The sequence below is a fragment of the Dasypus novemcinctus genome, chromosome 19 (assembly GCF_030445035.2).
Source record: "Dasypus novemcinctus isolate mDasNov1 chromosome 19, mDasNov1.1.hap2, whole genome shotgun sequence".
Taxonomy (NCBI): Eukaryota; Metazoa; Chordata; class Mammalia; order Cingulata; family Dasypodidae; genus Dasypus; species Dasypus novemcinctus.
The window spans coordinates 80,165,675-80,190,965 of record NC_080691.1 but is presented as its reverse complement, the minus strand read 5'-3'; the positions used below and the strand labels follow the sequence as shown (position 1 = coordinate 80,190,965).

The 25,291-nt window shown below is 51.1% G+C and overlaps 1 protein-coding gene across 7 annotated transcripts in view; it reads right to left on the bottom strand.

Moving 5' to 3' along the window:
• The window catches only part of RFX2 (regulatory factor X2), a 120,950-nt gene that overhangs the window by 62,080 nt on the left and 33,579 nt on the right, over positions 1-25,291 (bottom strand). Inside the window, exon 1 of one of the 7 annotated variants that reach the window (XM_058282007.1) lies at positions 3,747-5,725. The exons of the other annotated variants lie outside the window; for them this stretch is intronic. The gene's annotated coding sequence lies outside the window, so the exon portion shown is untranslated. Of the gene's footprint in view, positions 1-3,746; positions 5,726-25,291 lie in introns of those variants that run through there. 7 annotated transcript variants of the gene reach the window in all.

The window sequence follows — 25,291 nt, the reverse complement described above, 5'->3', positions numbered from 1 at the left end:
AGGGCTTGTCTGAACTTGACTCTCCCTTCGGTAGGCGCTGCTCCTTGGAATTCTGTCTTGTTCTCATTCTGCCTCTGCCGGCATCTTCTCGGATCCCTGCATGGGCCCCGCTTTGTCCCACAAGCAGCCCCAAGCCCACCTCTGTCCTCCCCCCTCCCCCTGTCCCACTCGGACTTCAACGCCACCGAGTCGCGGGGCTCCAGATTCCCATTTCTGGTTGCCTCCCAGACCTCCTTCCCAGGGCGTCCGCGGGTGCCTCGGCAAACCCGGAAGGGAACCGCACTCCGCAGCCCCCGAGCTAGTTTCCCCTGCGTCCCACCGTTCACGACACCGGGGGCCAGGCTGCAGGGTGACTCAGGCCTGACCCTGTCCCTTGGCTCCCCCCGTTCCTGCTGCTGCTATTTCGGCACAGCCCCTGCCAGTCTCAGGCCGGAGCTCCTGCGCCTGCTCCTCAGGGGCCTCTCCCGTCCCAGCCACCGCCTCCTCTGGGCCATTTTTCTTTCACGTCAGGGTGATTCAAAAGATAAAAATGTCGCGGCACGCCCTCGGCCCCGCTCAGCCCTGCCAGATAGGGTCACTGCTGACAGAGGGCAGCACGGGGTCCGGCCCTGGAAAAGGCCGTGCCCAGATGTCGGGTATGGGGGTGCCCCGAGCCTGGGTCCCAGCAGCCGCTCGCCAGGTAAAACGCCACTTGTCTAGGGAAAAGGAGGTGACAATGAAGCAGGAAGGGGCACCGCAAAGGCGAGGCGCGCAGCTGAGGTAGCAGCCAGCCCCGAAACCAAGCACTAATTATGCACCAAAGGGCAACAGCACGTTCCCCCAGTGGGCTTTTACTTCATTCTGTGGGATTATCATTATTCCCATTTTAGAAACAACAACAACCTGAGGCCCGGGCAGCTCTGGGCAGGACAGAGCCGGACGGGAGGCAACTCTTGGGCTCGCGTCGTTGGTCACTCCTGTGACAGAGGGAAGGGCCGGTTTTAAAGACGCCCGAGTCTCCCACGCGCTGTGCCACGCCGTGCCTCTGCATCTGTCCATGTAAACTGCATTTCTGCCTGGGCCGAAGAGAACTGGAAGTGACACGACCTGGTTTTCGGCTTTAGAGATTTCTACCGTTTCACGGAGGCACTGGGACTCTGGACTGTGGGTGTGAATTCAAGCCCGAGGTGTACCTCGCCGGCCCCGTGGGGCTTAAGGGAGGAAGTTACTCGACTCTCAGCACCTGGGCGGAACTTCTAACTAAGCAGCCGCTTAAGATGATCCTCCCCCATCTCTTCCGATAAACGGCTTCCTGTACCTATAAAGCCATCTGCGCTTCCAGGATTTATGGTATCCTGGGATGCTTCCCAGCACGACGGGGCCTGCTCCTTCTTTCCCCCACCCCTAGAGCCCCCGCCATCTGTGTCCTACCCTCTCGCGGTGCTCCCTGAGCCTCATCAAGTGACCCGCCCGCCCCACGCTGGCCCAGGGCCTTCCCCGACCCTCCCTGCTCGTGGTGCTCCTTCCTGCGGCTCTCACTCCCAGCGCTCTCCCCCTCCATCTCGCCGCCTGGCCCCGACTCCGTGGAGAAAGCCCGGCTTCCTCTGCTTTCCGGTGGAGAGTTGCAGAAGGGACGGGAGGGGGCCTTCCCAGTCCCACCCGAACTGAACCGACCCTGCGGCCTTGGGCCTCAGCCCTGCGATTCCAGTCTCGGCGGGATGCGGGGAGGCCGGTGTGGCTCCGGGGGCTGCTGTGCCCAGGTGCACAGCTGGGAGGGTGAGGCTGGGGCCTGTGGGGCCCGCCAGGTGGGAACGGGCGCACAGTATGTGGTCGTGTGACTCCACCCTGCCCTCCCCCAGGCTCACCGGTGTGTCACAATGAAGACCTGAACGGCTGCTAGGAATTCTTGGAGTCAGAAACTAGAAGAGGCGTGGCCAGGGGCTGGTCCCGCCGGGGCGCGGGGAGTCCCTGCCGAATGGGTGCAGTTTCTGCTGGGAAAAGCTGTGGTCACGGTGGTGGTGAACACAATTCACCCCTCTGAATTTAACATCGGACTGTGCTTAAAAGGGGAAATTTAGGCTGTTTATATGTTAGAACACAATTTTTAAAAACAACAAAAAACCTGGAGCTATTCAATACAATATAACTGTGGACTACAGGGAAGAGTACAATTATAATAACATTCTTTCAACATCTGTAATAAAGGTCTCACACTAATGCAAGGAGTTGATTAATAGAGTGGTATACGGGAACACTGCATTTTTTGTAAACCCACACAGCTCTAATTAGAAAAAAAAATTTTTTTAATAACCGCTTCGTTAAAAAGGGAAAAAACAGGGAAGCGGATTTGATTCAACGGACAGAGCATCCGCCTACCATATGGAGGGCCCAGGGTTCAAACCCAGGGCCTCTTGACCCATGTGGAGCTGTGCCATGTGCAGTGCTGATGCGCGCAAGGAGTGCCGTGCCACGCAGGGGTGTCCCCGCGTAGGGGAGCCCCACGTGCAAGGAGTGAGCCCCGTAAGGAGAGCCGCCCAGCGGGAAAGAAAGTGCAGCCTGCCCAGGAATGGCGCCACACACACGGAGCAAGATGACGCAACAAAAAGAGACACGGATTCCCGGTGCTGCTGACAAGAAAACAAGCGGACACAGAAAAACACACAGCGAATGGACACAGAGAACAGACAACTGGCGGGGAGGGGAGGGAAATAAATAAAAAATAAATCCTTAAAAAAAAAAGAAAAAAGAAAAAACAAGCAAGCAGCTTCAAGCTGAACCCAAGTAAAACGCCGAGCAGCAGCTCAACGCCTCCGTCACCCTCACCTCGACACGCCTGCCGTGCGGCGCCGGGGCGCTCTTGGTGGCGGGGGGCCATCCTGGGCTTGGTCAGGTGATGACCAGCGGCCCTGGCCCCCCGATGCTGGCAGACCCTCCCCCTGTCGTGACAACCCAGAATGACTCTGGACGTGGCCCAGCGCCCCGGGTGAGAAGCCCACGCATGGGCCGTGGCCACGCAGCACCCAGCCTTTCTAGAGCAGCCCTCCGCCCGGCCCTCAGCTCTGCGGCCCAGCGGGGCTTGCCCGCGCGTGGGCTTCCTGACCCGCCGGCCGTCCTGGAGTGTTCTCGGTCCTCTCCGAGAGGCCCGCCCAGCGCTCTCCACCACGCTCCCTGCACAGTGCCCCTGAGACACTCAAGAAGTCTTTCCAAGTGAGGAGCGAAATGGGGGCAGTGAATACGCAGGGTGCTCTCCGGTCTGCCCCCACCCGTCAACCCTAACCAAGCCCACCGACCGGCCTCCACCTCCAGTCCGGCCTCCACCTGCAGACCGGCCTCCACCTCCAGGCTGGCCTCCACCTTCAGACCAGCCTCCATCCCCAGGCCAGCCTCTACCTCCAGGCCAGCCTCTATCTGCAGACCAGCTTCTATCTCCAGGTCAGCCTCCACCTCCAGACTGGCCTCCACCTCCAGGCCGGCCTCCACCTCCGGGCCGGCCTCCACCTCCGGGCCAGCCTCCACCTCCAGGCCAGCCTCTATCTGCAGACTAGCTTCCATCTCCAGGCCAGTCTTCATCTCCTGGTGAGCTTCCCTCTCCAGGCCAGCCTCTTACTCTAGACCAGCCTCCACCTCCAAGTGAGCCTCTCCCAACAGGCCAGCCTCTAATTCCAGGTGCGCCTCCATCTCCAGGCCACCCTCCCCCTCCAGGCCGGCCTCCCGCTCCAGGCTGGGTTCCCGCCCCAGTTCATAGAGTATCCTGCTTTTCATCTTACCTTCGTCTTTTCCTCTTAATCGCAGCTTGGGTCGCCATCGCCGTCTTTCCTGCACCCTCTCCTTGAGGAGGAGGCTGAAAAGCAGCTATCCATGGTCCAGGACCAGACGGGGAATGGGGGAGGCCAGGGAAGCACGCACAGCCCAGGAGGTGGTGAGCTGGGCGCAAGGCGAGTTAGCTCACCCCCTCCCTCTCCCACCGTCCTCCTCTGCCTTCAAAACCCATGAGACCCCCACAGCTCTCTAGAGGGTGGCGGAGCAAGACGAGGAAGCAGCAGCACGGGCAGGAGCCTTCTTCCCCGACAGCATCTTCTGCGGCCTGGCCCTCCTGCCTGGCTCAGGGGCCGCTCCAGGGCTCTCCTGGGAACCTCTCCTGGGATCTCTCCAGTTCACCCACTGCCTCTCCTCCAGGCAGCACTTTACTCTGGAGTTGGAAGACCAGGGAGACAGCCTAGTTTAAATTCAGGAACCTTCCACTTAGAGTTCCCGCGTGGGAGGGGTCCCTGCTATATGACCTTACTGATGAAGAAGCTCACCCTGAGATGCTAAGCTTTTTCACCCGTGTTGAAAAGTCTGGCGTGGGGGAAAAGTATGTCCATGGGGCTCAGAAAACATCATCATCTTGAAGAATTTCAAATGAGGCTTTTATTCCTGAAAAATGACTTGCCTCAACTGGGACTGGGCACAAAAGAACATTCCAGAATGCAGACTAGGCCTTCTGTTTTTTGAGGGATTTATCTTTTCAAGTACCTCATGCCCTTCCACAACTACGCCAGCACGACAGGATGCAGAAAGAAATCCTGTTATTTTAAGGAATCTGTCGGGGAGGCTTCGCGTAAGTCAGAGCTTATTCATTCTCATTCCAGCAGCACTCGCTGTAATTGGAACTTATTGCACCTAACAGGGTTGACAATGCACAGGTTTGCTTTCATTTGTTATAGAACACAAATGACATTTCCATGACGAGTTTCGGCTGCGAGACAAAGTTGGGAAACTTGGGGCAGATACTTAGTCCCAAGACGGGAGTTGCAGTGCTGGGACCAAAGCACAGGGAACTTGTCCTCCGGGTGGTCAGCTGCAGCGCGAACCGCCCCTGGGGGGAAGGTCTGCACAAAGGAAGCGAGTCTCACCGTGAGAGCTGCTCCACAGCCCGGCTGCGTGCGCACAGCCAGGCGGCCCTTTGGTGGTTGTTGCTGCATCACTTAGATGAGGACGGATGAACCGAGTCCCCACCAAAAACCTGTCCCCGCCGACAGCTCTCAATTTATAGCTCCGGGTGGGGGCGGGGCGGGGAGCAGGGAAGTGTCCCCAGCCCGGTGCCGCTCAGGGCCAGTGTTTACCTAGGCAACCAACCCTGGTAAACAGTCGCTATCTCTGGCTTGCCCGCCCGCCAGCCCGGGAGGAGGTGGGGGAGGAGAAGAGGGTGGAGATCAGAATTCACCCCGTGGCTGCAAAGGGCCCATGGACAGGGTCAGGGGTTTCCACTCCCCCCGCCGGGGGCGTGGGGGGACCACCCAGGGAAGCCCCAGTCCCCGACTTCTGGGTGGGAACATAGAAGGTTCTGGGTTCGGTTCCCACCGCCAGTCAACTCTAAAGGCGAACGTCTTTACATGCAGGCTGGGGGGGTTCTTGAGCCAGGAGAATGAAAAAGTCAGTCTGAAAAGCGCTGGGGACCTCTGCAGATTTATCAGTGATGTATGGCCCCGGGTCAGCCAAGGAGCGATTTTATCATCCCGAGGAATGAGAGGAAACAAGAAATTCCGCTGAAGACTAAAATGAGTCTCCTGGTGGGAGCAGTCTAGAGCGCATGCAAAGGGCTAGAAGTTTTCTTCCAAAGCCCCTCTCGGCTTATACAGGCTGGGATGTCGTCCGCTCTCTTGGAAGGAGCCCCCAAACGGACCCGCGTCCACCTCTCGTGGCAAATCAAACGCAAACATAATTTAATCAGAGAAAAATATATGCAGATGTTCAATTAAAACCGGGAGTCCGCAGACTTGGCGCTGTTTGCCCGGCCCTCATTGTTTGCTGAGTAACAACGGTTGCCAGGGGCAACGCAGTCCACTCCAGTCTCCAAGAGCCTGTTGCTGGGCAACCAAGAGAATACTTCCCAAACCAAACAATGTCATCCCCGGAGCAATCCCCTCTATCGCACATTAACCAGATCTAAAAAAAACCCTCCCAAATATGTAATCTATTATTTTCAGAAGCCCTAAGAGAAAGGCAAACAATCTCTTCTCTATAGTAACCAGGGGAAAACAGTTTACCATATTTGTTCTGAAATAACAAAACCCGAGGAGGACCAGCTCGCTCTCTGCCGTGAGCAGTGCATCATAGGGGAGACTTCTTCAACCCGCCCCATGCGGGGAGGAGAAAGTGCCTTTTTCTCCAAGAGCAAAGAATTCATTTAGTTGAGCAATGTGACGTAGTTCATGGCCACACAAAGTGTTTTCTGGGCAGTGATCAGACAAACTAAAACTAATCGGGGATTATGTTATTAAAAAAGAAAGCCACAGAGGCCACGAGACTGAGAAGACCTCTTAAAGCAGGTGCCGATGAGAAGGCGCACGCTCCACCGCCTTAGACGTGCCTGCTGGGGGCGGCCGGAAGAACTGGGGGGATTTCTGGAATTGCAGACCCCGGTCTGCCCCCCTCGTGGAGGAGGACCCTTCTGAGAGGGGGCCAGGTGCCCTCGTGCGTCCCCGAGTGGCGGGGAGTGGCTCTCCTGGCCACACAAGGGGCACAGGGCCCCAAAGCAGGTGGCAGGGAGGTCCCTGGGGTTGGGCAATGGGACAGCCAGAGGCACATACTAGGCTCAGCCCGACTCAGGCTATCCTGTCAGGTGGACTCATCTAAGCGTGGACACCCATGCTGCTTTCAGAGCTGGGAGGAAAGGGGAACACCCCTATTTGTAAGGGGAGACTTACTTTGGGGAGCATGGCCAAGGAACATGGAAAATTTTGGGCAGCCCGGGACTTGGGCACCAATGGTCAAGAGTGTAGATGATACCAGCAAGCAACGTGAATAGACTTGTGCACCGAGGCCTGCCCCTTAGCCCTCGGCTGGGGTGAGCCCCCCTGACAGAAGAGGGGTGCCCGGGAGCGCAGCTTCCCTAAGATAGCATCCGAAAGGCACTCCTAGAAGACACGGGACAGCGTGCGCCGGGTCTCCCTGCGGAGAAGAGGCCGGTGCCACGCTGTGAGCGCTAGAAACGAGGAGACCAGGAGCTGGAGGCCAGCTCACCAACCCACGGCGCCGTGGCAGTGGGGCAGGTGACCACAGCCGCCTCAAACCACGGCAGCAGAAGCGGCCAGGAGGGCGCTGCCCGGGTACGGCCTGGGGACACCCCGTCCTCCGCGGGACTCTCCGTGGAAGGGAGGCCCCGCCACCCAGCTGTGAGGACCCCAAGCCCCTATCGCAAGGAGGAAACCGGAAGCCTTGTGGCATTCTTCATTCATTTCAGTCAGCAAATAGACCCTGGTGCTGACCGGGCGTTGCCCAGGGATCACAGCAGACAAGCCCCCTTCCCTCCTAGAGCTTACATCCTAGCATGTGGGGGGTGGCGGGACTCAACAGTGAACAAAATAAATAAGAAAAATAGATAGGATAGACAGGAGGGCCCGGGAGGTAAGGAGGCAGGGAATGGGGACGGCAGCTGGGTGCGGGTGGGCTCCCTTCACGGCTGGCAAAGGCCTCACTGAGGAGGTGCATTCGAGTGAGCATGTGAGGAAAGGGAGGGATGGAGCCGTGCGGATGGCTGGGAAGAGTGTCCATGGTGGAGGGAAAGCCAGTGCAAAGGCCCTAAGGCAGGCCTGTGCCAGGCGTGTGACCGGGGCTGAGTGGACCAGGGGGCGAGAAGGAGAGAAGGCCACGCAGGTCAACGTGAAAGCTTTGGCTTTTGCTCAGGAGCGAAACGGAAGTGATCAGAGGGTTTGAGCCAGGAATGAGCTGCTCTGACCTGTCTTTTAACCAGGTCCCTCTGGCTGCTGTGTTGAGAACAAAGAAGGAAAAAGTGGAAGCAGAGAGGGCAGTTCAGAGGCTAATGTAATAATCCAAGCAAGGGATGGTTGCCTGGCCTGGGTGATAGTGAAGCTGTAGGATTCTGGATAAATACCAGAGGTGGAGCCACCAGGAGTTCTCATGGGTTGGATGGGAGATGTGAGAGAGCAATCAAGGGTGCCTCTGCATTTTTTGGCAACTAAAAGCAGGCAATCAGGAAAACTGCAGGGGAAGAGGCCTGGGGAGCACTCAGGAATTGAATTCTGAAGGTGTGAAGTGTGAGAGGCTCTTAACACCCAAGTTGGGAAGCTGAGAAAGCAGGTGGATCTGTGAGTCTGAGGCTGAAGAGTGAGGGGTGGGCTGGAGCCACCAGTGTAGAGATGATGTGGGCTGGAGCCATCAGTGTAGAGACGATGTGGGCTGGAGCCACCAGTATAGAGATGATGTGGGCTGGAGCCATCAGTGTAGAGACGATATGGGCTGGAGCCACCAGTGTAGAGATGACGTGGGCTGGAGCTACCAGTGTAGAGATGACATGGGCTGGAGCTACCAGTGTAGAGATGACGTGGGCTGGAGCTTCCAGTGTAAGAGATGATGTAGGCTGCAGCCATCAGTGTAGAGATGGCGTATTTAAAGCCACAAGAGTGGCTGGTCTCCCTGAGAGAGTGAGTGGGGAGAGAAGAGGTCCAGAGCTGGGCTCTGGGACACTCCATAATTTAGAGTTCCTCTAGAGGAGGAAATCCAGCAAAGGAGCTGGAAAAAAGAAGCCCAAAGAAATGAGAAGGACCAAGAGTGAGTGGTGTCCTAAGCCCCCCCGCCAGGCCCTGCCAGCCAGAGCTAGGACCTGGCATCCCATGGACCTTGTCACATCAGAGTTTCCGGAAGACCCCGCGCCCGGAGGGGCGAGCTGCAGCTGGGGTGAGCCCACAGCCTTCCGACTTCAGGGCTCAGCCACGGCCAACGTCTCCCCCTTCCTCCCCCCAAACAGATGGCTTCCCCCAGTCCTGCCCTGCGTGCTCTCGTCCGTCATGGCATTTGCTCTTTTGATGGCGCTCCCGACTGTCACCACACATCTCTTGTCAAACCCACCAACACGTCTGATCGTCATGATCACGGATTACTGGGAATTGGTTTTAATACACCTATCAATTTTGCTTTCCATGGAAATGTACAAACCACACAACCTTAAATAAAGCCTGTAAGTTCTGAACTCCCAGAGAAAAAGAAGAGCGGATTTCTTGCTAAGTCATGTTAGAACTATGCAAGATGACCGAGAAATTTAATGCATGACAAACGAGCGAGGCCAGGAGTCCTGTGAGCGTTTCAAAAGCAGGCCTCGCACTCTCGGGGTGATGACGTCACAGCCTGTCCAGAGGAGCCTTAGGGAGGGAAGAGCCTTGTGTCCCTTTTAAGGGTGGCCCAATACAGAAGGGTCTCGTCAAAGGTCCCGTCGGCAAGGCCCAGGGATATCTCTGAGGAAACGGAAACGAAGCAACGATAGGCAAAATCAGAAGCGTTTCTTCCATCTGTCAAATGCCGCCCTCATCTCAGATACCGATGTCCAAGCCCAATGAGAAAGACAAAAGGACACTCCTTCTGTCCCCCTGAATAATCCACCCCCAAACCCAAACCTCAGTGTATGGCGACAAAATGGAGAAAACAGGCTAATTTTTCAACTCATTATTCTCATTAAACCAGAAGGGGCATTTTAGGTTCTTAAACCGAATCGACCCTAATCAATTCTAGGGAGAGGCACTGAAGTTTATTCCATTTCAGAAAGGCAAGCTACTCAAAAGCTTGGAGAAAATGTTATTTTTAAAATATAAAAAGGCACCAGAAAGCCTTTTAAAACATATTTTAAATGGCTTTTTGGTTACATCAAGATTTGAAATGAGTCTCCGTTTTCTCAGCCAGCACTTTCTACCAGCAGGGGGTTGGATGTGACCAGACGGAGCGTGAAACCAGAGAGCAGTTCCCCAGCCCAGGACAGGAAAGGACAGCTCTGACTTGCTCTCTTTTTGGAGGCACCGGGGATTGAACGCCGAACCTCGTACGTGTGAGGCACGCGCTCAACCACGAGCTCCACCAGCTCCACACAACGGGTCCTCTTCTTGGTGCCTCCATTCCCAACTCTGTCTTAAGTCAGTTCTCCAAAGTGGAACAAGATACTTTTGGGAAAAATTGGAATTAAACGTCCTAAGTAGGCAGGAAGAGATAGAAAGATGGGTATTATGGAGAGCAACACAAAAAACCATGAGAGGAAACTGCCACCTTCCCCTCCAACTCACCTCTTCCCTCCCATTCAAAAGGTTGATGTGGACACGCTGTCACTTTAAAAAGCCACCCGTGTTCCAATATCCTTTCCATTTTTCTTGCTTCTAAAAGTCTCAGGGGCTAATGTATCTACTTGACTGCCCGGCCGTCTTGCCCATCATTGTACTTGGGAAGCACTTAGGGCTCCTTCAGCAAAATTTTTAACAACGTTAAGTGTTTGAAAGACTTGAACCTATTTGAACAAGCCCTCTGCTTGGGCTGGAATGATGGAGCAAGTCGTTTTTGTCTAAGGTAAATTCTCTCATATGGTGTGAACGTCAGGCGTGGGAGGGAGATGAAATGGGGGCAGCCAGTCTCACAGGTGGCATTGGGGTGGCTTCTCCCCTTTGGGTCGCAGATGGTTAACCTGGCAGGGATGCAAGACACCAGCACAAAGCAGCCTGATTCTTCTCTCTCTCGCCAACAGAAAGAGTGCCTTTCCCGGATATATGTGTGACAGGGTGGCCACAGGACTTCTGGGTGACCTTGGACAGACCTGCCATGGGCAGCAGGGGCTCAGTTCTGCACATGGCTACGGCGTGGCCCAGCGCCTGCTCCAGACACTGAAGGTGGCACCGGACAAAGTGGTGACAAATGCAGGGCAGCCCCTCATGGCTGCCAACCGGGATGGCAAACCTCAAAGGCCAGAATTTGTTCCGGGCTAGAGTTTAGGGTGCACCCAAGGCGGGAGGGCGTCCGTGGTGCTGAGGGAAGCCGGGGGACCGGGGCTGGGGGTGAGGAAGCAGTGTATCCTTCCCGCAGCTCTCCCGGCTTGCTCCTCCCTCACCTCCCTCACCTCCGAGGCACACTCGGAACCTTTGTGTCTTCCTTTGACATACCAGCCAGGTTTTACTTTCCACCCACGCGTGTCTCCCCTGCAGCATGCTACATTTCCTGAGGCCTGGAGACGCATTTAGTGCCCTTTATAGGACAGCCGGGGCCCTCTCTTAGGGCCTGCGGCACCCGGGAAATCAGTCGTTCACTCATCACAGAGCCCGAGCCTCTCCTGCGTGGCCTGTGCTGTTCTGAGGACACGGCAGAGAAGAGAGAGACCCTGACCTCCAGGGCAGACAGCAAACTCCAGGGACACAACACACAGGTGAGGACACGTTACAAAAAAGCTGAACCCGAATGAGGAGTAGGGGGCAGGGGTGCAGCCTGGGGAGAGCATGACAAGGTGACCTTGGAGCCGGGACAGGGTGGGGGTACAGAGCGAGCGCTGAGGAGAGCGCCATCCGGGCCAACTCGAGGCCCCGCCAGGGAGGGTGCGCCGCGGGGAGGCCCCGCCAGGGAGGGTGCACCGCGGGGAGAAGAGGTGGCGTTCAAAGGGGGGGGGGCCGCCGTGAGGCCCGGACGCTGGCTCTGAGGAGGTGGGGAGCCTCTAGAAGGCTGGAGCGGGGGGCACACGGCCCGGGCAGGATTCTGACCACTGAGCGGCGATCAGAGCCAGCTGGACAGCCAGGCTGGAGGGGACGGTGACTGAGGCGCTGAAGGGGCCAGGCTGGGACATTCGCTGCCGAGGCAGAGCTGACGGGGTGCGCCGAGGCCTCCAGCCAGCGACGATCATTCTGCGCCTCCATTCTAGCCTGTGTCAAACGGAGGACATCCATTCTCTCTGCCTCAGCGGGTTGTCGTACTCAAGGAAATGGGGCCTGCGATGTGCGGGGCTGAGTGGCCAGCCCGTGCACACAGTGCGTGCTCAGTAAATGCCAACAGCGGCAATCACTGTGACTCACTCCATTGCCACATAACTGGGTCAGCTGCAGGCTGCTGCCTTTCTAAAGAGCTGACGGCCTGAGAGCAGCGTGCCTCTGCTCTGTGATCCCACTAAGCTCCCCGGGACCGCCGGGTGCTGTGTGCTTTCTTCACTCCGGGGGATATTTGTGCGGCTGGTCACGTTCATGCAACACTTCCCTCCCTGCACCATGCTCATCAGTGCCCTTCTCCAAAGCCGGTGCATCCGGGACACGTCAGCGCGTGTGCAGTGGCGCACTTGCTGCCACCACGTTGCAGCGACAGCCATGGCCCGGCGCTGGTTCGCGAGAGGCAGCGGCGCCGGTGGTTTTCCCCGTGAGCAAGCGCAGAGGGAGGGCAGAGGTCGAGGGCAAGGGTGGCTGGGGAAGGGGGGGGTGTGAGGCCCTGCCACTGCCCCCCTGCGCACCCCCCACCCAGGAGCAGGGCCTGGCTCTGCAGAAAGTGGCTTCCTAGTAAGAAGAGGGAAGAGAACAAAAAGGAGCGCGGTGGCACCGTGGGCTGCTAATTGCGCATTCGAGTCTGCTCCGAGGCGCGAGCTCATCCCCTTACTGCTTACTGGAACACTGGGGCATTAAGGGGCCCAGGCCCAAGCGGGGCGGTGTGCACCCACCCCCAGCCCACCCCGTGCCCCTGAAAGCAGCAGCTAGGATGGGATCAGAGGTGCCCGTGTTTCCAGATCCCCGAAGACTCAAGGTATGCCCAAACCTAAAAAGTCAGGGGACGGAGAGCTAGAGCATCTTTGGTGTCCCCTCTCAGAATTTATCCTAGAGAAATACACGTGTGCAAGAAGGCTGATGGCCACACAAAAATATGTGCAGGCACGTTTATAGCAGTGTTACTCAAAGTAGCAGAAAGCGGCAATAATTCCAGCGTCCTTCCACTGGGGAATGGATTGGCAAAATCTGTCTATTCATACACTGGAATATTATTCAGCCATAAAAAAGGGAATCCTCAGGCATGCCACCACACAGAGGAGCCTCAAAAATATTATGCTGCAGGAAAGAAGCCAGATACGAAAGGTTACATAGCGTATAGTTCCTTTTATATGGGATGCAAAGCCACGAGACAGGACGTGGACTAGGGGTTGCCTAGGGCTTCGGGGGACAGGGTAAAGGGGAGTGACAGGTCATTGTTCAGGGTTTCTTTTGGGGATGATGAAAATGTCCTGAAGTTAGACATCGGTGATGGCTGCATAACTCTGTGGATGTACTAAAAGCCACCAAACTACACGTTTAATTTGTGGATTTTATGGTATGGGGAATGTATCTCAATAAAGCTTTTTTTTTAAGTCTAAGGATAAGCATGCCCCTGGTGGCATTATTGGAAGTTGCCCAAAAAATGGGAGACTTAAATACCCATCAGGGAAATGGCTAAACTCTGGCATGTCCTTGCTGCAATTGTATACTGCCATTAAAAAAGCATGAGGCGGGAAGTGGATTTGGCTCAATTGATAGAGCATCCGCCTACCACCATGGGAGGTCCAGGGTTCAAACCCAGGGCCTCCTGACCCATGTGGTGAGCTGGCGCACACGCAGCGCTGATGCGCTCAAGGCGTGCCGTGCCACGCAGGGGTGTCCCCCATGTAAGGGAGCCCCATGAGCGGGGAGTACGCCCTGCAAGGAGAGCCACCCTGCACGAGAAAAGCGCAGCCTGCCCAGGAGTGGCGCCGCACACACAGAGAGCTGATGCGGCAAGATGATGCAATACAAAGAGAAATAGATTCCCGATGCCGCTGACAAGCATGTAAGCCGACACAGAAGAACACACAGCAAATGGACACGGAGAGCTGACAATGGGGGTGGGGGGAGGGAAGGGGAGAGAAATAAATAAATAATATATATAAATAAATCTTATAAAAAATTTTTTTTCAAAAAAGCATGAGGCATATTTACATATACTGATGTGAAAAGGTGCCCAACACATGCAGTGCCTGGTACAAGCAGGCTTGCACTTATTTGAAGGATGAATTTTTAAAGATTTATTTTTAAAATTTACTTCTCCACCCCCCTCGTTGTTAGTGCTCACTGTCTGCTCTCTGTGTCCGCTTGTTGTCTGCTCTCTGTGTCTGCTCATCCTCTCTTTAGGAGGCACCAGGAATTGAACCCAGGACCTCCCATGTGGGAGAAAGGCATTCAAAAAAAGAGAGAGAGAAGGTGGCTATGTGTGCTGTGACATAAGTAAACCCATAGCTAAGGTCTAGAAGGAGCCAAACCAAATGAACAATGCTTATCTCATGGGAGGCGAGAGAGGCAGAAAGATAAGCCCCTCCTCTCTTAACTTACTCCTGTAAAATGCTGGATCTTTCTATGAACAAATATATAACTTTTATATATAGATAGATATCACTTTAGGAATAAAATGGATCTTCTATGCCATTTTCAAATTTATAAGAACTCTGGACGCGTTCGAAGGCACTTTAGTTCTTCTGAATTAGTCAACCGTCCCTACGGAATGAGTCCGTGCCGGGAAGAGGATTATTACTCATCCCAGTTTTTCTAGACAACCAGGGGATTTAATACAGATTCAGCGTCAAACAGGAAAGAAAACGCACTGGCTACACACGCCGTGGCCCCTCCGTACGGCGGAGCGCAGCTCAGCCATCGAAAGGAAGGCGCTACTGCCGTGGCTGGCTGAAGGGCAGGGGCCGGCTCAGGGGCTACCCCCCAGCTCCCCTTTCAGTGGCATCCTGGCAGAGGCGCTGGGTCAGGGAGCAGCCCCGCGGCTGCCAGGGCTTGAGGGGAGGGTAGGGTCTGCCTACTGAGAGGCAGGCGGGGGCGTTCTGGGGGTGCTCGTGGGCAGTCAGGGGAATCCGCGCAGGTGCTGGAAGTCAAAGAAAGTGACGGGGACTGTAGGCAAAGGTAAAAAACAAACAAGTAAAAGGAAGTAAACAGGAGGGGAGGGCCAGGCTGAGGACCCCAAGTGAGCGAAGTGGTGGCCCCAGGCAGGGGGCAGGGGGTGGGACAACCACCAGGTGCCAGGTTGCTTCAGAGAGATCGGGGCCATAGCCAAGTGTGAGAGCAGGGGCGCAGAGCCGGCAAGGGTTTGGAGAGGGGTCCGCCATCTCCCACCAGGCCAGGGAGGGGTGGCACTGAGGACGGTATTGAGCCAAGACCTGACCACTCCCAAGACGGGGCCAGCCGTGGGGAGATGGACAGAGCGCGCCAGGCACAGGGCCCAGAAGGTACCAAGGCCCTGGGGCAGGAGAGGGCCTGGGCTGGAGAGGTCAGAGGGACCCCAAGGACAGGGTTGGAAATCTGGGTTGTATTCCAACTGCTACGGGAAGCCCTGGGAGGATTTAATCTTTTCTGAGACTATTGGGAAAAAGAGTGAAAACAGGACAACCAGGAAGTGAAAGGCAGGGAGGAAACTGCACCACATTTACTATTTAAAAATTTTTCATACTAATCATGCTTCCAGGACCCACACATGGAAACTGGGCTGGAATTTTAGAAAGAAGCTGAATATAATATCAGTAAGACCATTAAGCGAAGGGGTAATTGATGAAGCATTTCGTTCACAAGAAATGTCGGCTTCTCCAAGTTTTTAAATGCGGGTAATTACACTTAGTTCACATCATCACAATATATAAATACCAGCGTGCTTGTTAATCCAGTCTTAGTTGCTCCTATCGACTTACAAATGCCACGATTCAAAAATTAAGTAATCATGTCTGACGACCCGGGGCATTTGCAAACTTAGCTTGTGAGCGAAGCGGACCTAAGAGAGCGCAAGTCCACTCTTCCTCCTCCACGGTGATGGGTATGCTCAGCGCACCCCTCTCGCTCCTCTGTTAAACGGTGCACTTCCTATTATTTTCAACAGTGGGGGTTTGTCCCTTGCTGACCCACACCCATACACAGAGATGCCAATGCCAAATGACGGCCCCAAGCCTTTTCTGCTTATTCCCCAAGAGTTCGAATTTTATCTACCTTTTGCCCCACCTGTTCCTAAAAACACAGAGAATACGCCGCACAGTGGTTTACCCTCTGCAAGAGCGGAGCAGGCGTGGCTCAGTGGTTGAGCGCCTGCTTCGTATACACGAGGTCCTGGGTTCCATCCCTGGTACCTCCTTTAAAAAAAAAAAGTCAACTTTGCAATAGGCCCATTCAGGATCCTGAAACCGGGGCCAGGGGAGTCCCAAGGATCCAGGAGTCCATGAACCTGAAACTGACCATGAAAAAGTGCTAACACGTGTGGACACCTGCTCTTCTGGGGAGAAATTCTACACTGTCAGCAGATTCTGAAAGCAGTCCGGACTCAAGAAAGCTTAGGAACCCCTGGGTTGCAGTAACATGTCATTGTGTGTCTTTTTCAGCTTAAGCTCATAAATCCGAGAACGCCAGTTTGGATGGCCCTCCCTATAAAGCAGTTGGGTCTGAGCCTTCCCAAGCAAGCAACTGAATCAGTGCGCTGCTGGCACGGGGGCACGCAAGCCCCCCACCCAGACACGGTCTTGCTGAGGGACAAGAGTGTCACAGGAGTGGGGTGAGGCATGTACCCCCATTTTTAGTGGGGAGTGACAGTCAGAAGGCAGCTCTTCTTCTTTCCCACATTTAGGACTTCACAGTCTGGGAACTAAGCACCTCCATAAGCGTCTCTGCTTTCAGTGGACACCTTGGCAGTAATGGACCCCCAGGCCGCTGAGCCCAGGAACGCTGAAGATCTGAGGAAACCAAAGAAGAGAAACATCTGCCAGAAGAGAATGAAACGGCTGAGGCAGAGCAGCAGATTTTCTGAGTGTCCATCTGAGCCAAAGCCAGGAGAGGGATCTAGCCACCACCTTGGTGGCCCAACAGCCGGAACCAGCTCTAGTCCTCCTCGGGTGCCTAGGGATGTCTTAGCTCTGAAATATTCTAAAATATTCAGCTCTGACAAGCAATTCTGAAATCATGGCAAATTCGTTTTGGTGGGAGTTGAGCTCTGTGTGAAAGGGCTGGTGGGATGGAACAGTTCACTTTTTCGATATCCAAACCCTAGTTAGTCATTTCGTCTTTTTCCTTCTTATGGGTTAACTGTTGCAGCAGGTTCCGAGATGAGAAAACTGGCTGAAGTGCCACTTCCCCACGTGGGGATTCCCCTTCGCCCACAAGAAGCCTATCTAGTGGCACCATCATCTGTAACAGTGATTAATTTCAGAAACCACTTCCAGTGTCCTGATTTGTACCCCAAGTACCAGAGCTGGCCTGACCAGCCCAGAGCCGTATCGGGGAGCTGGAGACCAGAAGGAAGAGGTACAGATGCTCCCTGACCACCGGGCACCTCCCTGCCCCAGATGATCGGTCTGAAGCTAATGCAAGCTGCCCAGCCACCTCAAAGACAAAGCAGATGCGGCCCAGCTGACTAAGCTCCCACCTACCACATGGGAGGTCCACGGTTCGGATCCCAGTGCCTCCTAAAGAAGACAGCGAGCTGGCATGACGGCAGGCACGGCAGGCTGACACAACAAGATGACGCAACAAAAAACACAGGAAGAAAGAACGCAACGAGAGATATAACGAAGCAAGGAATGGAGGTGGCTCAAGTGATTGGGTACCTCCCTCCCACGTTAGAGGTCCCAGGGTCTGTTCCCAGTGCCTTCTAAAGACAGCACACAGCAAGTGCAAACAATGGAGGGGGAGAAATAAACAAAGAAATAAAATTAAAAAAAAAAAAAAAAAGACAAAGAAGTCGTCGCTGAGAGAAAAGCCAGGGCTCTGTTGGGGACAAGAACATGGTGTGGTCTTCAGAGATAAAAAAAAACAAAAAGGCAAAGGAAATCCAGGATGCAAAGTGGATACGGCCAGGTGAAGACCCTTCTTTAATTACAACAAATAAAGAATGTAATCAGTCTCAGTTCTCTCCTCCCCCAAAAGAAGCAAAAAACGATGTTACATTAAAAGCACTGAAGAGTCTAAGGGGCTTTAGAAACCTTGAAATCAGCGTTACAGGCATATACCCAGGATGTTCTAAAGCAGGCTCATCAAATAGAACTAAAGACGGCGAGCTAGACCAGGGGTCAGCCCGATGGCTCTGCAGAGCAGATGGGGTCTGTTGAGACGAGTGGATGCTGCTTGGCAAGAGCAGCCACAGACAACATGACAACGAATGAGCATGACTGTGTGCCAATAAAACGTCACGTATGGGTGCTGAAATGTGCATTTCATATAATTTCATGTTTCATGAAATTTTATTGATCTTTGGATTTTTTTTTTTTGTCATTAAAAAATGTAAAAAAAACACTCTTGGCTCAGAGGCCAGATAAAATGGGGTGGCGGGAGGATGTGACCTATGGACTATTTGCCGGCCTTGGATCAGACTCGCACGTTGCGGCTCGTATCTCTGTAAAAGGGCTAATGCAAGGCTGGGTAAGTAAACAGACAGGTATCACATAGCCCATGGATGACGAGTAGCATTCTGGAAGCCTCAGCATCTAGATGGTCGGGGCACACCGGGGAAGCAGACCCTGTCTTCTTCCAAAAGGAAGAGGCGGCAGGACTCCCAGCAGCCTCTGAAAGGGGAGAGCTGCCGGCGGGGCCGCAGCGACACAGGGTGGACAGAGGAGGGCCCTCCACGCGCCCTGTGGCTTCTCGCCTCCCACCTCCACACAGCCCTCACCGTCACGATTCGGGGTCTCCGGACATTTCACGGAGGTGGCAAGAGAAACCTGTAGATTCAAGAACATTACCAAAAAATGACACATCTGAACAGACATTTCTCCAGAGGAGATACACAGATGGCCACTAAGCACATGAAAAGACATCATTAGCCATTAGGGAAATGCACATCAAAACCACTGTGAGATACCACTGCACACCTACTAGGATGAGGAGAATTTTAAAAAAGACAAGTTTTGGCAGGGAGGTGGAGAACCCAGGCTCCTCCTGCAGGGCTGGTGGGAATGGAGCATGGGAGTGGCCGCTCTGGAAAACAGTCTTGGCGGCTCCTCAAAAAGTTACAAAGCGAGTCACCATATGACCCGGCAATTCCACTTCTAGGAATGTGCCCAAGAGAAATGAAACCTAAAGTCCACACAAAAACTTCCACAAACATCCATCGCAGCGTGATTCACAACAGCCGCAGAGTGGAAACAGTCCAAGTGTCCATCAACAGATGAGTGGATAAACAAAACGTGGCCTACCCATATGACAGGATGCTGCGCAGCCATAAAAAGGGGTGATGATCTGATACATGTTACAACATGGATGAACTTCAAAACACTACACTGTGAAAGAAGCCAGATACAAACGGCTGCAGAGTGTGGGATTCCAGTTACAAGAAATGTCCGGAACAGGCAAATCCAGAGAAACAGAGAGCAGATTAGCGGTTGGCAAGGGGAGGCAGATGGAGAATGACTGCTAATTGGACACAGGGTCACTTTTTGGGGTGACAGAATGCTCTAGAATTAGATGGTGATGATGGTTGCACAACATTGTGAATATACTAAAAGTCACTGAATTCTGTGCTTTAAAATAATTAAAATAGTACATTTTATGTTAAGTGTTTTACTCAATAACTTTATTTTGGATGACACAATTTTCTCAAATGCCAGGCAAGAAAAAAAAAAACTTGATGATACATGGGCTAAAAATTGTTCCCATATTCTTTATCTTGGGTGAAGTGAGATGTGAAATTACTTGTGATGATGAGAAAGTTAGGCATGAGAACTTACAAGGTCAAAATTCTTTTCAGAAATAAATTTGGCTCACCAACCAAAATACCCCTTGGGTACAATTTCTAAGAGACTTTTCTCTTGAAAACCTCCACTGACAGGGAGGGAAAAAGGTATATAATGAAGTTTGTTTTAGAACTGCTGAACTTAAGGTGCCAAAACATTTGATTAGACTCCTCTGGTAAACAGGAAAATCAAGAGGTGTCCTTGTGGCACAAATGGGTGGGTATTTCACAATCAGGAATTGGAAACCAGACTCTGTCCCAGTTTAGGAGTTGAAAGAATTGAACACTTTCTGGAGCGAGCCAGAAGTGAACACTACCACCCAAGAATGAAGGACCAGGTAGTTTCTAGAAGATTCCACAGTAGAGAAAAACGAAAAGAGGAAAAATCAGTTTTAAGTGTCAGAAGACTTAAAGGATGTTAAAAGGACATCTTTTTATGATCCACCGAACATAAAATCAGAGACAAGCTCAGATTAAGTGTTATTAACTTTATCTAGGATTGGATCAAAGGAATTCGGATTTAGAAATGTGAGGGCGGAGTCTTAAGAGAAAGAATGTACACTACAGTCAGGAGTCAACCACGAGAGAAAGAAAGAGGCTCCAGACCAGCATCTCTAAACCGCTCTGGCTGGAGTGGGGGAGAGCAGATGGATGTGACAGGGTTCCAGACGAGGCAGTTCTGGCCCGAGGATGGCCCACCCGCGGGGCTGGGGCAGAGCGGCCCGAGTGCGTTAGGTGGAGTACAAAGGGAGCAGAGTCTAGAACCACCTGTCAGTAGGGCGCTGAAAGGGGCGGGAGCACATCGTTGCTAAGCTGGGGTGGCACCATCTGGCCTAGCAGCCGGGCCTCCTTGCAGGGCTGGACTGGGCCTGAGTCAGTCACATAGACTACGAGCTGGGCAGAGGAAGAGGGACTGGAAAGATCTCAGGGTAGGGACTGGTTCCCGAACAGGTTCCGAGGGGTCTGAGAACCCCCTAAAGTGTGTATGGGATGTGATGGAGACCTTCGGTGTGCGATTTCCTGGGCAGGAGGACGAGCTTTCGCCAGTTCGTCAGAGTCTGTGACCTGCTCTTCTGAAATGTTCAGGAGGTAAGGACAGATGTGTGTTGGACTGAGAGGCAAGGAAAGGAGCCGAGAGTGAAAAGCAAATGGCACGCAAGCGGTAAGAGACTCCGTGGCGTTAGTGGAAGCTGGAGGAGGTAGCCGCAGGCGGCGATGCTGGCAGCGGTGCAGTTTCAGGCAAGGACAAGAGTGGAATTCACTGCAGGAATGGAGCATGCGTGCAAATGACAGAGGGGGCCACCAAAGGTAAGGATGGCCCCTGGCCCCAGCGAGGCCTAAGCTGGGAATTTGCTGACATTCTCTCACCTGCGCACAAATATGTTTGGACAAGAATGTTTACTGCAGCATCATCAGTAAAAGTGAAAAAGTAATAAGGAGCTAATTCAATAACTCAGGACACAAAGTTGTCCTTCAAATATGAAGGTGCTTTTAAAATATTTACATAAAAACAGAAACTAAGAACTTTGCAAAAAAGAATCCACCTTTGCAGGAAGCATTAAAGGGAACCTTACAGCTTGAAAAAAAAAAAAAAGACAGGAGAGGCTTGGAGGAGATTGTAGAAGGCAAGACAAGCAGAAAGGGTAACCAAAAGAGCAAAAAGACAGATGAAAATAAGATGTGACATATGAAGGCCAAAGAATAAAATGGTGGAAGTAAATAATGCATTTACAGTAATATCATGAAATGTGAATGAAATAAACTTCCCAATCAAAAGATATAAGCTGGGGAGCAGATGTAGTTCAAGTGGCCGAGCGCCTGCTTTCCATGTACAAGGTCCCAGATTCGATTCTCAGTACCTCCTAAAAAAAACAAGCAAACAAAGGAAAAAACAACTTGGAAGTGCCAGTGTAGTTTAGTGGTTAAGTGCCAGCTTCCCACATATGAGATCTGGGTTCAATCCCCAGCCCCAGTACCTCAAAAAAAAAAAAAAAAAAAAAAATATATATATATATATATATATAGGCTGACAGAATGGAAAAAACCTTAATCAGCCTACAAGAGACTCACCTTAGGCCCAGGGACACAAATCTGCTGAAAGTACAAGGTGGGAAAATATACCCCACACAAGCAATAACAAAAAAAGGGGCAGGGGTAGCTATACTAATATCAGACAAAACAGACTTTTTTTTTAAGGTATTGGCACCAGGGATTGAAGCAGGGACCTCATATGTGGGGAGCTGGCTCTCAACTACTGAGCTACATACAACTGGCTCCCCAAAACAGACTTTAAATGCAAAAAAGTTATAAGAGATACAGAAGGCCATCATATATTAATAAAATGGACAATCCACAAGGAAGAAAAAACAGTCATAAATTTTGGGGGGCACACCTAACCAGAGTGCCCCAAAATACAAATTCTGAAAAAAACTCAATGAAAAAAACAGACATCTCTACAATCATAGTTGGAGACTTCAATACACCACTCACATTGTTAGCTAGAACAACTAGACAGAAGATCAACAAGGAAACAGAGAACTTGAACAATATGATAAAAGAGCTAGATCTAACGGATACATACAGAACATTGCGTCCCAAATCAGCGGATTATACATTCTTCTCAAGTGTTCACATATCTTTCTCCAGGATAGACGACATGTTGGATCATAAAGCAGGTCTCAATAAATATAAAAAGACTGAAATTATACAAAGCACCTTCTCAGATCATAATGGAATGGAGCTGGAAATCAATAATAGATGGGAAAGGGGGAAATTCACAAATGTGTTGAGACTAAACAATACATTGTTAAAGAATTAGTAAGTCAAAGAAGAAATTATAAGAGAAATTGCTAAATACATTGAGATGAATGAAAATGAGAATACAACTTATCAAAACTTATGGGATACAGAGAAGGCAATGCTGAGAGGAAAATATATAACTCTAAACACCTGTATTGAAAAAGAAGAAAGCTAAAATCGAAGACTTAACTGAACACCTGGAAGAACTAGAAAAAGAAGAGCAAATCAATCCCAAGCAAGCATAAAGAAAGGAATAATAAGGATTAGAGCAGAAATAAATGAAATTGAGAGCAACAACAAAACAACAATAGAGAAAATCAACAAAACCAAAAGCTGATTCTTTGAGAAGAGCAATGAAATTGTGAAACCCTTAGATAGACTAGCAAAGAAAAAAAGAGAGAAGGTGCAAATAAATAAAATCTGAGATAGGGGGAAGTAACAACTGACCCCACAAAAATAAAAAGGATAAGAAGATATTATGAGAAACTGTATGCCAAAAATTAGACAACCTAGATGAAATGGACAAATTCCTGGAAATGCACAAACAACCTACACTGTCTCTACAAGAAATATAAGAACTCAACAAAGCAATCACATTTAAAGAGACTGAATCAGTATCAAAAGTCTCTCAACAGAGGAGTGGCTGTGGCTCAAGCAGTCGGGGTCCCGACTACCACACGGGAGGTCCCAAGTTCAGTTCCCAGTGCCCCCTAAAGAAGAAGAGCAAGACAGTGAGCTGACGTGATGGGTTGGGACAGCGAGCTGATACAGCAAAATGATGTAATGAGATGATGCAACTGGAAGACAGAATGAGGAAACACAATGAGAGACACAACAAGCAGGGAGTGGAGGTGGCTCAAACAATTGGGTACCTCCCTCCAATATGGAAGATCCTGGATTCGATTCCCACTGCCTCCTAAAAAAAAGTCTCCTGACAGAGGAGCAGATGTAGCCCAGTGGTTGAGCACTTGCTTCCCATGTACAAGGGCCTGTGTTTAGTCCCCTGTACCTCCTAAAAAGAAACAAACTCTCACTGGGGAGCAGACGTAGCTCAGCGGTTGAGCACTTGCTTCCTATATATGAGGTCCTGGGTTCAATCCCTGGCACCACTGAAGGAAAGAAAGCTCCCAACAAAGAAAAGTCCAGGACCAGATGTCTTCACAGGTAAATTCACCAAGCATTTAGAGAAGAATTAACACCAGTCCTGTTTAAACTCTTTAAAAAAATTGTAGAGGAGGGAATATTAGACAACATATTTTATGAAGCCAACATCACCCTAACACCAAAGCCAGATAAAGATACTGTAAGAAAACAAAACTACCAACCAATCTCTCTAATGAGCATAGATGCAAAACTTCTCAACAAAATATCTGCAAATAAAATCCAACAGCATATCAAAAGAATTATACACCATGACAATGTGGAATTTATTCCTGGTATGCAAGGGTGGTTCAACACAAGAAAATAAATTAATGAAATATACCACATTAACAAAGTGACAAAAAAACAACAACACACAATTATCTGATCAATGCAGTAAAGGCATTCAACAAAATGCAGCATCCTTTGATAAAACACTTGAAAAGACAGGAATAGAAGGAAAATCCCTCAGTATGGTTAACAGCATGTACGAAAACCCAAAGCCAACATCGTCCTCAATGGGAAAAGGTTGAAAGCTTTCCCTCTAGGGGCAGGAAAAAGAGGAGGATGTCCACTGTCACCACTGTTATTCAACACTGTGCTAGAAGTATAGCTAGAACAAGTAGGCGAGAATAATAAACAAATAAAAGGCACCCAAAGAGGGAAAGAGGGAGTAAAACTCTCACTATTTGCAGATGACATGATCCTATATTTAGAAAATTGTGAAATGTGTATGACAAAGCTACTTGAGCTAATAAACAAGTTCAGCGAAGTGGCAGCATCAGCATGCAAAAATCAGTAATGTTTGTGTACACCAGTAATGAACAATCTGAGGAGGAAATCAGGAAAAAAAATTCCATTTACGATAGCTATAAAAAGACTCAAATACCTAGGAATCAATTTAACCAAAGATATATAGGACCTATCTGCAGAAAACTACAAAACAAAGCTAAAAAAAATGGAAGAAGACAGAAGCAAATGGAAAGACATTCTGTATTCATGAATTGGAAGACTAAATATTGTGACAATGACAATCTTACCCAAACTGACTTATAGATTCAATGTAGTACTAATCAAAATTCCAACAGCCTAGTTCATAGAAATAGAAGACAATTGACAAATTCGTTTAGAAGGGAAAGTGCTTCCCCAGTGAAGGTTTAATACCCATGATATATAAAGAGATGTTACAACTCAACAATAAAAAGACAAATTACCTAATTAAAAAATGGGTAAAAGCCTTGAATAGAGGGAAGCGGATGTAGTTCAACTGATAGTCCGCCTACCACATAGGAGGTCCAGGGTTCGGTACCCAGGGCTTCCTGGCCCATGTGGTGAGCAGGTCCGCGCACAAGGAATGCCGTGCCACGCAGGCATCCCCCCCATGTAGGGGTGCCCCACGCACAAGGGGTGCACCCTGCAAGAAGCAGCCTGCCCAGGAGTGGCACTGCACACATGAAGAGCTGATGCAGCAAGATGATGCAACAAAAAGAGACAAAGCTTCCTGGTGCCACCTGACAAGAATGCAAGCGGACACAGAAGAACATACAGCAAATAGACACAGAGGGCAGACAACAGGGGGAGGGGAGGGGAGCAAAATAAATTAATCTTTAAAAAAAAAAAAGACTTGAATAGACATTTGCCCAAAGAAGAAATACAAATGGCAAAAAAAAAAAAAAAAAAGAAAGAAAAATTGTTCAACATCACTAATGATTAGGGAATGCAAATCAAAGCTGCAATGACATATCATTTCATACCTATGAGAATGGCCACTATTAAAAAGTCAGAAAACTACAAGTGTTGGAGAGGATGTGGAGAGATAAGAACGTTTATTCTCTGTTGGTGGGAATGAAGAATGGTACAGCCACTGTGGAGGACTGCTTGGCAGTTCCTA